At 50.5% G+C, this 10,586-nt stretch overlaps 1 pseudogene; it reads left to right on the top strand.

Moving 5' to 3' along the window:
- Nucleotides 1-2,802: 2,802 nt before the first annotated feature.
- On the top strand, nt 2,803-9,173 carry LOC129147452 (basigin-like; annotated as a pseudogene).
- Nucleotides 9,174-10,586: the final 1,413 nt, after the last annotated feature.

Raw genomic sequence — 10,586 nt, 5'->3', positions numbered from 1 at the left:
GATGTTTCTCTGTCGATCTGTTCCCCCACCCCCACTTCCTCCCTCTCTAAAAATCAATAAACATAACCTCTGGTGAGGATTAAAATGCACATACATGTATTTAATGTGGGCTGCCGGCATGTTGCACTAGGTTTGCTACGATGTGTGGGAAGCTTCTGCAGGGAACCATTTCCAGGGTCCACGGAGGGAGCAGTAGAGGAGGGGTCGGGATTGGCCCGAGGTGCCCAAGGGAAGCACCACTGACTACAGAAACAAGGGTTTCAAGGGAAAGGAAACTGCGGTTCCTAAAGGTAAAGCAACTTGCTCAAGGTCACATGGCAGGTCTCAAGAAGCAGATCTCTTTCCAAAACACACTGGAGCCCTCCTCGGTGCCATCTGAGGCCTCAGCTCAGTCTGGAACCTTTAAAGCGCAGGTACCTCCCCCTCCCTTCCCCTCCACACTTGACCCTCAGCCATGCCCTGCAGCTGCTGACCAGGCAAGACCACAGGCTGATGTCACTTCAGCCTTGAGTGCCCCAGGGGACAGCCTGTGAGCCCTCAGCCTCCGGACACCCAGGAGAAAGCTTAAATTACCCACCTCCCAAGAGTGGGGGGAGCCAGGAAAGCTTTCAGGCTTGCGGTTTAGGAGCCAGAGCTGCTGATACCTGGGGCAGGCCCACACCCTGGTCGCTGCTCCCTGCCCCCAGGGCTTCTACAATCCCTGAAGTCAGCCAGGCAGGGTGGAAATCCCCTTGGGGAAAGTGTTCCCACAAAGGAGTGGAGCCATCCCCCCAGCCTCCCGCAGTGAGCAGCGCCCCAGGGGCTCCTTACAGCTCACCCCTTTCAGTGGCAAAGCTACAGCCTCCACCTTCCTGCACCAGCACGGAGCAGCGGCGTGGTCTCAGTAGGCGTGAGCCTAGGCGGAAGGAAATAGTTGATTCCCTCAAGTATCAGCTACTCTGGCCAGCTCTGGGCTTGCTCAGTGCAGGAGGGCCTGGGGAGGTATCCCCGAATAGCCCCCAGGGCAGCCTGGAAGTCCTGGCGTCCAAGGTCAGACATTGCCACTAAGAACCCAGAAGAGGCTCTGTTCTTATACCCTCCTTGGCAGCTGCCCTCAGGCAGGCCAGCTGGGCATAGCCGGGGAGGAAGGAAGGGCAGGCTCCCTGTGCTCTGGTGAGGGTGTCTGGTCCCCGGGGCAACCTCTCTTGTCTCTAAAGTTATATGTGGGCTGAAACCGGTTTGGCTCAGTGGATAGAGCGTCGGTCTGCGGACTGAAGGGTCCCAGGTTCGATTCCGGTCAAGGGCATGTACCTTGGTTGCAGGCTTGATCCCCAGTAGGGGGTGTGCAGGAGGCAGCTGGTCGGTGTTTCTCTCTCATCGATGTTTCTAACTCTATCCCTCTCCCTTCCTCTCTGTAAAAAATCAATAAAATATATTTTTTAAAAAATAAAAAATTATATGTGGATTAAGAACACTCCATCTGGCGAGAGTAGCTGGAATGGAGGCAGAAGCAGACACTGGATTCCAGATCTGTAGCTCTCCACTGATCAAGAAGACAGAAATAAAAGACCAAGAGGCCAGGAGAGAGCTGTGTGGTATGTGCCTGTGTGTGTGACTTATGCCACATGATGTGGGGAGGGGACCTGACTCAGAGTGTGGGACAGGAAGGTGGTTTTGAGGGGGAGGAGGAGATTAACCAAAGAAAATGGGAAATTGAGATTCAGAATAGAGAAGGGAAGTGAAAAATTGGGCACATTATGCGGGGTCAGAGAACGCTATGGACCCAAGAGCTCACAAAGGTCTGACAAGCCCGGGCGGTGTGGCTCAGTGGATGGAGCGTCATCCCATGGACCAAGAGGTCCCAGGTCCAATTCTCAGTCAGGTTGCGGGCTCACAGTAGGGAGGCAGCCAATCGATGTGTCTCTCTCATTGATGTTCTATCTCTCCCTCCCTCTCCCTTCCTCTCTATCTAAAAATCAATAAAAACTTTTTTTTTTTAAAAGATCTGACCAAAGTCTGAATAAGGAGAGAAGCCCTCCGGCACCAAGAGTCCCCCAAAGGCACCGCTCCCACACACAGGAGTGAAAGCTGAAGAAAGTGAAAACATGGACGCAGGCAACAGAAAACCTGACTTGCAGGCACCTGAACAAACAGAGGTTTCTTTGTCTCACAGAGAAAATCTGAAAGTGGGCTGGGGCTGGTGTTAGCAGTGTGGGGACTGGCATCTCGTGGCCTTTCTCTGTGGAAATACAGTTGCTGCCGTTTCAAATATCAGGAATCTTTTCAAAGTAGGAAGAAAGGGAAGGGAACTGTGCCAGATAGCCTGGCCTCGGCCAGCACGGGTCACATGGTCTCCCCTGGTGGCAAGGTAGGCTGGGAAAGCAGAGTACAGGGTTCCGTGAGTAAGGAAGAAGGGACAACAGATATTGCGAAGGCAACCAAGGACCAGAGGAGCGAGACAGAGTGCCAAACATTTTAGGTAAAGACTAAATTCACGTTCCAAAGTTGAGTGGAGGGAGTCTCCAGAAAACAGTGAGGCCCCACTTTGGAAATGGCAGTCCCAAACCCCAAAGTCTAGCTCCTTGTGGCAGGTCTCCATCATCACTGATTGCCTCGGTCTTCGCAGCTACCCGCGAAGCAGGAGCTATTGCTTTTCCCACACGGCAGACGAGGAAGGCGAGCTTCACACTTGGCCGAAATACATCCGAGTCAAGAATTTACAGGTTCCGATCCACATACTCCTCAGCTTCTTGGTCCTAAGCTATTCTCTCCGGCTCTCCTCTAGGATCAGAACAGCAGTAAGGAGGCCTTTGAAATTGTTGCATGGGCCTGGAGCTGAAATACAACGACGGCCTAGGTGTCATCTCTAGGAAGGAAAGGTCAGGGCGTCCAAACTGCATGACCAGCGATATGCTAGGGGAGGGAAGGTCATCCTGGGGCCAAGGTCTCCCCCTAAAATTGATTGTCCTTTGCTAGGCACCCAGGACTTTCCACCCTGGTGACCTTCTGTACCTGGCCCATCGCCCTGGCTCTGCTCACGTCTGTCTAACTGCCACCACAAAATCAGACCTGCACTCCAATCACTGTTCTACTTGTCAGTGTGCAGCCTCGGGCAAGCTTGTCCCAAGCTCTCTGGGTCCCTAAACAAGCACCTCCTCCAGAGGTTGTGGGGTTACATAGGAGATGATGGGTTAGAGCTCACAGCACAGTCCCTACACCGTGTTCGATAATATCCGCGCCTTTCCAGAGATGAAGCAATGTGGAAAGTTAGCCATGAACCAGCTCTGGTTTTGCATAAACCAACATCACATTATTGCCCAAGCCCTTTCCTAGTAAAATCTAACTCCATTTGGGAATCACTTGCTTTGTTTTCTTTTGCCACTAACAACCTGATGTGGTTTGACATCCTCAGTGGCTACTTCGACCAACATTTATAGAGCATCTACCAAGCGCCAGGCACTGTGCCACTTGGAGGCCTGGTCCTTGCCCTCTGGGGGTTTGCAATCTAGTTTTAGAACGGCACGTGTAGGCAGCAACGTTCAGACCAGGCCGGGTGTAGTGAGAGACGTGGATAATTCAAAGCGGGGGGCCTCCAGAGGTGGCAAAGCTACCTCGGTGTGGCAAGCTCTTGTTTTCCTTCTCTAGGGAGCAGAGCTGCAGGGCTGCCATAGAAGAGGCACCATCAGGACCAGCTACATAACTTGTGAGACCCCTCGTTAAAATATTCAGAATTTCAGCCGAGACCGGTTTGGCTCAGTGGATAGAGCATCGGTCTGCGGACTGAAAGGTCCCAGGTTCGATTCCGGTCAAGGGCATGTACCTTGGTTGCGGGCACATCCCCGGTGGGGGGTGTGCAGGAGGCAGCTGGTCGATGTTTCTCTCTCATCGATGTTTCTAGCTCTCTATCCCTCTCCCTTCCTCTCTGTGGAAAATCAATAAAATATATTAAAAAAAAATTCAGAATTTCAGTGACCACAGAACCTTCAACTAAGTGTGGGGCCCTCTAAGCACAGGGCCTGTGACCGCACAGGATGCAGTGGGCTCTGAGTCCTGCCATTCCATGACCCTCCTGCTGGCCTTCAGGTCCTACTGAGAGGGCAGCTGGCGCCTCTGGGAGATTCAAGCACAGGGCAGACCCTGTGGGAGATGGCCAGCAAGCCTCGTCCAGGCTAGTTGTTTGGTAGGAAGTTAGACATGAGTGGCTGGGGTGGGGCCTGCTCTGGGGTCCTGAACAGGGGTCGTACCAACATTGCCTTCAGACCGCCTCTCTATGGGCGGCCCAGCAGCCAGCAGAATGCCAGCGGGCAGGTTTGGAACCAGCTGGTTCTTGGCACAAGCTCAGAGGAAAATGACATGACCTTACAAGGGTCCTGGACTAATTATAATAAAAATTGCGTTGTGGTTTTGACCCCCCATCCCCCTGTGGGTTTTTTGGTATGCATTATGGGTATGGCATGCACAGAGGAAATATAGTTATATAACCCTTTTCTGTCAATCTCCTTGAATGAAAATGAAAGTCTCCACCCAGAAGATCCCTCTTTTAAACTATATAACCCAGGAGTCTGGGCCATTGCCTCTCTCCACTGGCTCACTCCTCACTGGAATATATTTTCAATAAATCCCAGTTTGCTTTAGTTTCTTTTCTGTTGACCTTAAAATCTTTTCTGCGTGGATGAGAAGAGCTGAGGTCCCAGCCTATAAGCCCAATCGGTAACATAGTGACCATGCGTCATGGCTCCCCACTTCTGCCTGAGGAAAGTCACCAGGGGTGACTATGGGTTTCCACAAGCCAGGAAGGAAGGCGGTTTCCCCAGCGAGAGAAAAAGAGAGAGAGAGAGAGAGAGTCTCAGATGTTGACAATGGCCTATCCCTCACTGTGTCTTCTGCCTCATCACTAACCACCAGCAGAAGGCTCAAAGGCCAGGAGAAGAGATGGGAGCTACTGACGTTACTAATTCCAAAAGGGAAGTCCTAGAGACCTTCTGGTCCCAGAGACAGATGCCATGGACAGAAAGCAAAATAGGATGAATAATAATAAATTTTATTGTACACGTAAATATTTATGATAGGCACCAGCATAGAGGTGAGAGGTCAAGTGACACTCTTGGGCTGGTCAGGCCCTCCAGAAGTCGGCTAGGCCATCCCTCTGCCTCCAGCTATTTCAAAGCAAATGCAGAAAGTCCTGTGATGTGGGGCATCCCTGGGCGTCGACCATGAAGGAGGCCATCTCGCAGGTCTGTCTGGAGATGCACAGGGTTAAGGTTGCTGCGTCCCGCCTACTGCTCTGCTGCCCACTTACAACCTATGTGACCTTCCTCAGGGCCCGAGAACAGATGCCGGTGAATGCCCCAGTTTGAACAGGGACCACCATTTTATGCACAGCCTTTGGGATTAGCTCCCAGCCCCACGCCTCCTGCTTCAGCCCAGAGACCAGACCAGGAAGACGGGAAGTCTAGGCCTGGGATTCTCCTGGCAGTGATGCAGAAGCAAAGAAGCCGTTAGTGTGCCATGGCTAACTCTGCTGTGCTTGCCAGGCCAGGCCTGAATGCACCCCTTTAGAGCCCATGGTTACAGGGTGGTTTACAAACCCTCCGCAGCTCAAGCTCTGGCACGAGGCCTTCCCAAATGGCTCTCCTTTGAAATGAGCTTAGGGTGCGTGGCCAGGCCCTTCCAGTGGGGTCCAGAGTGATGGATCACAGCCAGGGCAGATCTCCTGGCTGGACCACAAGCTCCAAGGAGGCTGGGACTTTGTAATGAGGTTCAGTATGACCTCGGTGCAATGAGCCCAGGAATCAGCTGGCACTCAGAGGGTATAGGCAAACTTTCAGCTGCTCCGTCCTCTTTTTAAAATGACAGTTTTTGACTACTATAAAAGAAATAACATCAGCTGGGATGTAGAGAAATTGGAACCTTCATGTAAAATGGTACAGTCACTATGAAAAAACTATGAAGTTTCCTCAAAAAAATTAAAAATAAAATCATCATATGATCTAGCAATTCCACTTCTGAATATAGATCCAAAAGAATTGAAAATAAGGTCTGGAAGAGATATTTGTTCATAGTAGCATTATTCACAATAGCCACAAAGTTATCAACCCAAGTGTCTATCTATAGATAAAATTCTGTATATACAGATAATGGAATATTATTCAGCCTTAAAAAGGAATGAAATTATGAACCATGCTACAACATAGATGAATCGAACCATATAATAAAAGCCTAATATTCAAATTGTCCCCTTGGGCAGTTGTTTGACCAGGAGACCGGGAGTTTGACCGCTTGCTATGACATGTGCTGACCACCAGGGGGCGGCATTGAACATAGCAGGCTTTGGTGACGAGATGCTGGCAGTGGGTGGCAGTGGGTGGCAGTGGAGGCCCTGCCCACCCCAATGGGCTAGGACGAGAGCAGGACTTCGGCAGGGTGGTGGAGCAGGTGAGTGGGTGGCTCCAGGCCAAGGCGGGGTGCCAGTGGGGGCTGCAGGGCTGTGGGGCTGGGGGCGCAAGCTGGGGCCTGATCTCCGCAGGCCACCCCAAGGGATCCCACCTGTGCATGAATTCGTACACCAGGCCTTTCGTGTTAAGTAAAAGAAATCAGTCACAAAAAGACAAATACTGTATGAGTCCACTTATACATATGAGGTACCTGGAGCAGTCAACTTCATAGAGACAAAGAGTAGAATGGAGGTTGCCTGGGTGGGAATGCACAGCTGTTTAATGGGGGCAGTTTCATTTTTGTAAGATGAAAAGAGTTCTGGAGACAGGTTGCACACAGTGTGAATGTACTTAACACTATTGAACTGTACATTTGGAAGTGGTGAAGATGGTAAATTTTGTCCTGTGTATTGTATTACTATTAAAAATTTTAACACTGTTAATAAATAAAAAATTTAATTACATTTTTATTGTTTTACTGCAGGTAAAATAAATATTTATCAAAAATCTTAAACTTCACCAAGACCGGTTTAGCTCAGTGGATAGAGCGTTGACCTGCAGACTGAAAGGTCCCAGGTTCGATTCCGGTCAAGGGCATGTACCTTGGTTGCGGGCACATCCCCAGTAGGGGGTGTGCAGGAGGCAGCTGGTCGATGTTTCTCTCTCATTGATGTTTCTAGCTTTCTATCCCTCTCCCTTCCTCTCTGTAAAAAAATCAATAAAATATATTAAAAACAAAACAAAACAAAAATCTTAAACTTCACATGCACCTGGCCCACCTTCCAGGTTCTTTTTTTTTTTTTAATCCTCACCTGAGGATATTTTTCCCATTGATTTTTAGAGAGAGTGGAAGGGAGAGAGAAAGACAGAGAGAAACACCGATGTGAGAGAGAGACATTGATTTGTTGCCTCCCGCATGCCCCCGACCAGGGCTAGGAGCCTGTAATCAAGGAATGTGCCCTTGACCGGAATCAAACCCAGACACTTCAGTCCACAGGCCAACTCTCTATCCACTGACACAACCAGCTAGGGCTTAAAAAAAATAAATAAATAAAATAAATATATATATATATGTAAGTATTACATATGTCCTCCGCCCCGCATTGATCTCTTCTAGCCTGCGCTAAGATCTCTACCCCAGACCCTCACCACCCTGTTGTCTGTGTCCATGGGTTATGCTATATGCATACAAGTTCATTGGTTGATCTCTTCCCACCCACACACCCTCTCCTGCCTTCCCTCTGAGGTTGACGATCTGTTCCATGCATCTGTGTCTCTGGATCTATTTTGTTCATCAGTTTATGTTGTTCATTAGATTCCACATATGAGTGAGATCATGTGATACTTATCTTTCTCTGGCTTATTTTGCTCAGCATAATACTCTCCAGGTCCATTCACGCCATAGCAAATGGTAAGAGTTCCTTCTTTTTTACAGCTGCGTGGTATTCCATTGTGTAGATGTACCACAGGGTTTTTTTAATCCACTCATCTGCTGATGGGCACTTAGGCTGTTTCCAAATCTTAGCTATTGTAAATTGCACTGCTATGAACATAGGGGTGCATATGTTCTTTCTGATTGGTGTTTCTGATTTCTTAGGAAATTTATTCCTAGAAGTGGGATCACTGGGTCAAATGGGGGAGTTCCACACTGCGGATTCAAATTACGTTTTCTCTCATTTTTAAAGAAACTAAACTAAGGTTTTCTCTATGTAGAACTCCGTTCCTTGGAGATTTTGTTTAATTTTTTTAGGAAATTCCATACTGTTTTCCACAGAGGTTGCACCAGTTTGCATTTCCACCAGCAGTGCACGAGGGCTCCCTCCGGGTTCTTACAGCGCCACGGGCGGGTGGTTGGTGACTGGTGACAGGGACGGCAGGGACGTGGCCGGGCAGGACTCCTGGTTCTGGAGATCACCCTGCTTGGCTCCGGGCGAGCGGTATCTCGACTTCCATAGTTGATGTTGGTGCCAAAACATGCCTCACCTGCGCCTTGAATGACAGTGGCACAGAGATCCTAGGACCCCGCTGGATGAAGGGGGACAGGGTGCTGCAGGACTGGCCGCCCCACCTGACAACGCAGTACCAGGGACTCCTGCACTTCCTCTCGGAGCTGCGGCAGAACCACCAGCGTGGGTGTGAACGGCCCCCCAAGATTAAGGCTGCTAGGAAGTCAGGACATGCCACCGAGGGGGAGACGGCCGGCCGTGCTGGCCTGCAAGTCTGTCTTTCCCCCCAGGCACCCCTGGGTGTGGCACAAGATGTGCGACCAGGCTCTCACCAACCACTCCCAGAACAAGTCAGTGCAGCCCTCGGAGGCCAAGACGGAGCTGCACACCGGAGCCTAGGCCTGGAGGCGGACCCTGGCAAGTATGCCCGCAACGGGGCCAGTGCAGAGGGCACCGGCCAGCCGTCATCAGGCCGCGTGTGCGCAACCGCCTGGCTGCCCTCTGGCCCGTCCTGGGTAACGTGGCCGAGGAGCCTGCTGGTCACCATCACCTTCATCTGGAGGCCGCGGAGCCGGTGGATGCCGAGGACACGGGCTCTGCTCCACCGAGGAGCAGCGGGCACCACGTGAACGACAAAGGCCTGAAGGTCCGGAGGAGGCGGGGAGGAGTCTGCACAGGCCTGCTCTGCCCAGAGGAGCCTGCGGCCCTGGGCTCGCGCCGTTCCGAGTCCTCTCCTCTTCAAGGAAACGACCCTGCGAAGCAGACCGCACTGTGGACTCAAATCACACTTTCTCTCATTTTTAAAAGAAACTAAACTAGCATTTTCTCTACGTAGAATTCCATTCCTTAGGGATTTAAAAAAACAACAACATATTTCTTTACTGATTTCAGAGAGGAAGGGAGAAGGACAGAGAGACAGAAACATCCATGATGAGAGAGAATCATTGATCTGCTGCCTCCTGCACACCCCACTACTGGGGATCGAGCCTGCAACCCAGGCATGTGCCCTTGGCTGGAATTGAACCTGGGACCCTTTAGTCTGCAGGCCAACGCTCTATCCACTGAGCCAAGCCGGCTAGGGCCCTTCCTTAGGAATTTTGTTCTTTTTTTATTTTTAAGAGCATCCCAGGGGAGCGCGTGTTACGAGGTTCTGTGGGAGCCCCTACTGTCCCCTGCCCATCCCTTCCCTGTTCCCTCCTTGCACCCCCCAACCCATACCCTTCATGTCCCCTGGGCATTTTAATTTAGCCTCTAGTCTAGTCCATCATGCTGGGGCGAGGGGGGAGGGGAGGAGGGCTGTGGAGGGCAGACTGGCTTTTCCCTGAGACTCCTCCTTCCACAGCTCACCTCCTGAGGCTGCTTTCTGCTGCTTCCCTGCCCTTTCAGAAGGTCACCGATCATGATGCCTGGCAGCCTGCCTGCCTGAAGCAAGTCCTGTCCCATCCCCGCAGGCCTGTGTGACCTGGTGCAGCCTGACTTCGTGGCCGCCCTCAGGGTTTCCCCTCACTGCCTCTGCCAGCCCCCTGCAGGGGGACGGGGGACGTGGACGTGTGTGTGTGTGTGTGTGTGTGTGTGTGTGTGTGTGTGTGTGTGTCTGGGTGACCCTCATGGAGCAGGAGCTGCTGTATCAGCCCTGTTCCCATCGTTCCCATCTGTGCCATGGTGACTGAGGAAACCCCCTTCCCAGCTGGGCCGAGGCTTGTTCCTCCACAGCGTCGGGACTCACATGGCAACCCCACCCCACCGGCCTGCTCACCAATGAAGGCTGGCCCACACAAAAAAGGAAATCTTAACCTTGCCTGGCCAGAGTGGTGCGTGCAGGAGGCAGCCGACCGATGAGTCTCTCCCATCACTGATGTTTCTAACTCTCTCCCTCTCCCTTCCTCTCTGAAATCAATAAAAATATTTTAAAAAAATCTTAAACTTATAGAAAAGTCTAAAGAGTTAAAGATGTAATATATCTCATAAATGATATGTAAAAATTCATAAAGAAATAAAAATTATCCTTAACTCTACTACCCAGAGACAATAACATGATATGCTTCCTCTCTATTTTGAACATATAGGTGTTTATATCTATCCATCTATAATTTATATCATTCAATAGATACAGTTATATATATTACTTTTTTCACTTAACTGTATTATGAGCATTTAAAAAATCTCCTATATCATGATTTTTTAAATAGCTTCCTTGTGTTCAATCATAGGGACCTAATAAAATGTA

The sequence above is a fragment of the Eptesicus fuscus genome, chromosome 3 (assembly GCF_027574615.1).
Source record: "Eptesicus fuscus isolate TK198812 chromosome 3, DD_ASM_mEF_20220401, whole genome shotgun sequence".
NCBI classification, from domain to species: Eukaryota; Metazoa; Chordata; class Mammalia; order Chiroptera; family Vespertilionidae; genus Eptesicus; species Eptesicus fuscus.
The sequence above is the reverse complement of the archived record's forward strand: the minus strand, read 5'-3'. Positions and strand labels throughout refer to the sequence as shown.